Source organism: Balaenoptera physalus (assembly GCF_965194825.1).
Source record: "Balaenoptera physalus genome assembly, chromosome: 15".
Lineage (NCBI taxonomy): Eukaryota > Metazoa > Chordata > Mammalia > Artiodactyla > Balaenopteridae > Balaenoptera > Balaenoptera physalus.
In genome coordinates, this window is record NC_138894.1 from 28,139,298 (window position 1) to 28,145,944 (window position 6,647).

The following is a 6,647-nucleotide window of genomic DNA, read 5'->3' on the forward strand; positions in this document are numbered from 1 at the left end:
ACATGCCGCGGAGCAACTAGGCCTGTGAGCCACAACTACTGAGCCTGCGCGTCTGGAGCCTGTGCCCCGCAATGAGAGAGGCCATGACAGTGAAAGGCCCGTGCACCGCGATGAAGAGTGGCCCCCACATGCCACAACTAGAGAAAGCCCTCACATAGAAATGAAGACCTAACACAGCAAATAAATAAATAAATAAATACATACATACATACATACATACATACATACATACGTCAGAAGCTCTTTAAAAAAAAAAAAAAAATCAATCTCACCCCTCAGTTCAAGGATGTTCTCAAAGGAAAAGAATAAAAGGAGAAATCATAGCTATAAAATTAGCTATCCTGGGGTCAGCAGTCTGGGACTTTTTCAAGAAGTGTAGTACATCACAGTGTTTCTCAAACTAGTGTGCATATGAATTAACTGGGATCTTGTTAAAAATGAAGATTCTGGTTTATTAGCTCCAGGATCAGGCCAGAGAGTCTGCATTTCCCTCATTCTTCCAAACAAATCTGATACAGCCCAGGCCACACTTTGAGCAGCAGTAGACTGTGTCCAGCCTTGGAACCTTTCTCAGCTTCCATTTCCTGTTGTAGAAAACAGAGAGGATAATAAACTTTCTGCTATGCCCACATGAAAAAATTGTTGTGATGACTAAATTAAAAAATTATGATCTGACATGATCTAGAAAATTTACATGGGATTTCAGAAATCATATAAATTAAACTCTTCAAATTTAAGTGAGAAACAGAGGCTCAAAGACATTTTAATTTGCCCAAGTCACACTGGTGATTGGCTGTAGAGTTTAAATCAAATCTTCACCCGGACTCTCAATCCAGTCATCTTTCCCCTCTCTGTGTGCTGGCTGCACACACTGCCTGGTACCTAGTGCTGCAGGTCTGGCTGTCGTTTAATTGTCTCTGTGTTTCCTTTGATGGTATTACATAATGCCTTGGCTAAAAATGAACTCCAACCATTTCTCCAAGTCCACCTGTCACTACATCCATATCTGATTGCACATTCAGTGAGATGGTTGGCTGTTACTATGTCTCTGAAATCAATCGTTACACTCCACTACTCCATTTTGTGCATTATGGTGAACTTATATTGGGTTTTGCTCCCCTGATGTATGAGAGAAGCACAAACCATAGGCAAAAAAGAGCAGTTAGCTTGTTGCCAAACAACAGAGCAGGCACTGAGCTGGTATCAAAACCCCACATTCAGATCCTCTGTGCATGCTCCACACCTCTTCAGAAAGAATACAACCCTTCACTATTTATGCCAAACTCTCATTAGTCCAACAGCCTGTTGTCTTAATATTAAAAACCTGCTCATCAATATAGATTTAGGTGAAGGGAAATTATATTCAAAGAGGAACATTCTACCATTTATGGTTCACTTTAAAATTCTACCCTTTCATTGTCTCAAAATAATATTGGATCTGCTTTTCTTCCTCTCCTGCAAAGTAGATAATATTGTTCTAAGAACTCAAATTGCATTCCTGTCCTGTGTCTTTTGCCTCCCAGTTGAAGCAGGCCTCTGTGTCTCATGGATTTTAAGTGCCATCTAGTGGTAAATCTTCAGATGTTAAAAAGAATACAATAAAGTTTAATTCATCGAGCATAGTTGGGTCTCCAGACAATGGGATAATCCCTTTACCTGAAAATCACTGTATCTGCCATATGTGAATTACCAATATTCAAGATTTTTAAATACTAAAAAAAAACTCAAATAAGTGTGAATATTTGTTTGAGCATCCCCTTTAAAAACTATTGTAACTTCTCAATCAAAAAGCATCTGAAAGATCCTTATAATTAGAGTTTTTCTGTTTATATTAGAGACAAACTGAGGCATTCTCAATATTTTTTTTAATTTGAAAGACATGTTTTTAAACCATAAAAGTAGTTTAGCCCTTCTGAGTAACTTGTATTGGTATTTTCTATTTGCTTTGACTATTCTACCCACTTCCTCCATCACAGAGAACAGCAACAACTTGGATTTCATCCTACAAAAAGACAAAAAAATCTTTACTTTCTTTCTCTTCCTTGGAGAAGGAGATCCTGGAAAGATGGAGCCTCCCTTCTCTTCCTCCACTCACATAAGCCTTCAGTGTCTGCTCTTCCTAAGTTTGTAATCTCCCAACCCACCACCTGCACTTAGGTGAATCTGGCTGAGTGCTATAGGATTTGGGCTCCTCTGTCTCTATTATGTACAATGGCAGACAAACCAGAGTGGGCAGAAGTTAAAAATGTGTCTACACAAATGACAATAAAAACACAACCAGACAAAATCTATGGGATGCAGCAAAAGCAGTTCTTAGAGGGAAGTTCACAGTGATATAGGCCTTCCTCAAAAAGCAAGAAAAATCTCAAATAAACAACCTAACTTACCACTTGAAAGAATTAGAAAAAGAAGAACAAATAAAACCCAAATTCAGGAGAAGGAAGAAATAATAAAAAGCAGAGAATAAATAAGTAAAATAGAGATTTAAAAAAACAATAGAGCTGGTTCTTTGAAAGGATAAACAAGATTGACAAACCTCTGGCCAGGCTCACCAAGAAGAAAAGAGAAAGAACACAAATAAACAAAATAAGAAATGAAAAAGGAGACATAACAATTGATACCACAGAAATACAAAAATATAATAACAATAATAAGGGAACACTATGACAATTGTATGCCAACAAATTCGACAACCTAGAAGAAATGGACAAGTTTCCAGAAACATACAGCCCACCAAAATTGAATTAAGAAGAAACAGATAATTTGAACAGACTGATGACTAGAAGTGAGGTAGAATCTATAATTTAAAAACTCCCTACAAACAAAAGTCCAGAACCAGATGGCTTCATAGGTGAATTCTATGAAACATAAAAAGAAGAACTTATGCTGATCCTTCTCCAATTCTTCCAAAAAATTGAAGAGCAGAGAACACTCCCAAATTCATTCCATGAAGCCACCATCACCCTGATATCAAAACCAGACAAAGACACCACCAAAAAAGAAAATTACAGGCCAATATCTTTGATGAATATAGATGCGAAAATTATCAACAAAATGTTAGCAAACTGAATCCAACAACACTTTGAAAAGATTATACACCACGACCAAGTGGGATTCATCCCAAGTTCACAAGAATGGTTCAATATACACAAATCAATGTGATACACCACAGAAATAAAAGAAAAGACAAAATCACACAATCATCTCAATAGATGCAGAAAAAGCATTTGACAAAATTCAACATCCATTAATAATAAAAACTCTTAACAAAGTGGATATAGAGGGAACATATCTCAAGATAATAAATGCTATTTATGACAAACCCACAGCCAATATAATAATCAATGGTAAAAAGCTGAAGGCCTTCACACTAAAATCTGGAATAAGACAAAGATAACCACTCTTACCTCTTCTATTCAACATAGTACTGGAAGTCCTAGCTACAGCAATCAGATGAGAAAAAGAAACAAAAGGTATCCAAACTGGAAGGGAAGAGGTAAAATTGTTATTCTATGCAGATGATATGATATTATACATAGAAAACCCTAAAGATTCCACACAAAAACTACTAGAACTGATAAACTGATTCAGCAATGTAGCATGATACAAGATTAGCATACAGAAATTTGTTGCATTTCTTTACACCAACAATGAAATATTAGAAAGGGAATATTAAAAAAATAAATTTTAAAATCACCCCCCCCAAAATTAAAATACTTAGGAATAAACCTGACCAAGGAGGTGAAAGACTTACATGCTGAGAACTATAAAATGTTAATAAAGGAAATTGAAGATGATTCAAAAAAAATGGAAAGATGTCCCATGTTCTTGGATTGGAAGAATTAATATTGTTAAAATGGCCATACTACACAAAGCAATCTACAGATTTAATGTGATCCCTATCAAATTACCAATGACATTTTTCACAGAACTAGAACAAATAATCCTAAAATTCCTATGGAATCATAAAAGAGCCAGAATTGCCAAAGGAATCCTGAAAATAAGAACAAAACAGGAGACATAACCCTCCCAGACTTCAGACAATTCTACAAAGCTACAGTAAACAAAACAACATGGTATTGTCACAAAAACAGATATATGGATCAATGGAACAGAATAGAGAGCCCAGAAATAAACCACACACCTATGGTAAATTAATCTTTGACAAAGGAGGCAAGAATATACAATGGGAAAAAGACATTCTCTTCAGCAAGTGGAGTTGGAAAAGTTGGACAACTACATGTAAATCAATGAAGTTAGAACAGACCCTCTCACCATACACAAAAATAAGCTCAAAAAGGCTTTAAGACTTCAACATAAGACATGACACCATAAAACTCCTAGAAGAGAACATAGGCAAAACACTCTCTGACATAAATCGTACCAATGTTTTCTTAGGTCAGTCTCCCAAAGCAATAGAAATAAAAGCAAAAATAAATAAATGGGACCTAATCAAACTTACAAGCTTTTGCAGAGCAAAGGAAACCATAAATAAAATGAAAAGACAATCTACAGAATGGGGGAAAATAATTGCAAATGATGCAACTGAATATGGCTTAATTTCCAAAATATACAAACAGCTCATACAACTTGACAACAACAGCAACAACAAAACAAACAGCCCAATCAAAAAATAGGCAGAAGACCTAAATAGACATTTCTCCAAAGAAGACATACAGATGGCCAACAGGTACATGAAAAGATGCTCAACATCTCTAATTATTAGAGAAATGCAAATCAAAACTATAATGAGGTGCCACCTCATACTGGTCAGAATGGTCATCACTAAAAAGGGTACAAATAACAATGGCTGGAGAGGGTGTGGAGAAAAGGGAACTCTCCTACACTGTTGGTGGGAATGTAAGTTGGTACAGCCACTGTGGAAAACAGTATGGAGGTTCCTCAGAAAACTAAAAATAAAATTACCATATGGGCCGCCGTTGATCCGGTGCTGCAGTGAGGAGGTGTTTCTCGTCCATGTTGTGTGTGAGTGAGAGAGCGAGTGAGTGAGTGAGTGAATGTGTGTGTGGGGTGACTCGGCTTGTTGTTGTCGGTGACTTCCCCCTCCCCTCCACCCCTCCCCCTTCCCCGCCGCTGCTGCAGTGGCCTCTCCCTGGGCCATAGGAAATGAGTGATAATGATGACATCGAGGTGGAGAGCTATGCTGACAAACGGGGTCATCATAATGCACTGGAACGAAAACGTAGGGACCACATCAAAGACAGCTTTCACAGTTTGCGGGACTCGGTCCCATCACTCCAAGGAGAGAAGGCATCCCGGGCCCAAATCCTAGACAAAGCCACAGAGTATATCCAGTATATGTGAAGGAAAAACCACACACACCAGCAAGATATTGATGACCTCAAGCGGCAGAATGCTCTTCTGGAGCAGCAAGTCCGTGCACTGGAGAAGGCGAGGTCGAGTGCCCAACTGCAGACCAACTACCCCTCCTCAGACAAAAGACTCTACACCAACACCAAGGACAGCACCATCTCTGCCTTCGTTGGGGGCTCAGACTCCAGCTCGGAGTCGGAGCCCGAAGAGCCCCAAAGCAGGAAGAAGCTCCGGATGGAGGCCAGCTAAGCTCCATGGGGCAGGCCAGCAATAAAAACTGTCTGTCTCCTCCATCATCTTATCCTCCTTTCAGTTCATCTTTAAAACCCTCAGAACCATTTAAGAGACTCTTTATTTTTTTCTCCTTCTCTTTATTTTTATTTTTATTTTTTAATTTTATTTTTACGTAGAAGCTCTTGGACAACAGCTCTCGTTCTCCTTCCCCATTTCCACTATATATTTTTTTAACGTTTCCCTTCAGGGATTCCCTGTCCCCACCAGGAATATTCAAACCAAAACACCCCAACTTGGCAGCTTTTTCTGTGGAGGACAGAAGGCCAGCCAGACCTCCGAGCACATGGTGTCCTGACCACCCACCAGCTCCTCCAGCCCTGCCGGGTGCATGTGCCCGGGGGACTCCTGCCCCTCCCAGGCCTCTCCTCCCTGGCCACCCTCACCGCTGTTTGATAGACTTTGTGAATCTGTGGACTGCTCTACTTTAAGAAGATGACCAGTTTGGAGTAATCAGAATTATTCCCCCTTCTTTTTAAGGATTTTTTTTTTCCCTAAAAGGCTATTTATCGCTCCTGCTGAAAGACCAGATCCTTGAAGAAGTTTGTGGTATAAAAGGAAGTGGGGACAGATTTGCAGTGTAGAGTCTTTGGCCTGTTTCACTCCTGCTTCTCTCAGCCAGCCTTAGGGAGGGCCGCGTGACACTCGTGTGGTTTGTGGGGGGACAGCAGCAGTGAAGCGGTAGCCGCCAGGGGGTGGGAGGGGTCGGGACAAGGAGGGAGGGTCGGGTGGGGTAGAGGTTTTGTATTGAGGGCCAGTGATGATGTTTTGATATTTATTTCCTGCTACTGAAATTTGAATCTGAGTGAATTGTCCCTATTTCTGATGATGTCGGTATTGCAAAACGACAGATTCATAAAGTAATGATCAAATCTTCCTTTCTTTCCATGTGTATTTCTAAGAAATAGAGCCAACTGATTTTCTATGTAAATACCAAGAGTGGTTCACCTCATACTAAACCCACACCCCAGTGCAGACACCTCCCCACCCTCGTCCCCCTCCCCTTCTAGCTGTCCTGGAAC

The 6,647-nt window shown here is 39.6% G+C and overlaps 1 pseudogene across 1 annotated transcript; it reads left to right on the forward strand.

Annotated features, from left to right (window-relative positions):
• Positions 1-240: 240 nt before the first annotated feature.
• Positions 241-6,307, forward strand: LOC309644410 (protein max pseudogene; annotated as a pseudogene). Its single transcript has one exon. The product of its transcript is annotated as a protein max pseudogene (transcript).
• The last annotated feature ends 340 nt before the right edge of the window (positions 6,308-6,647 follow it).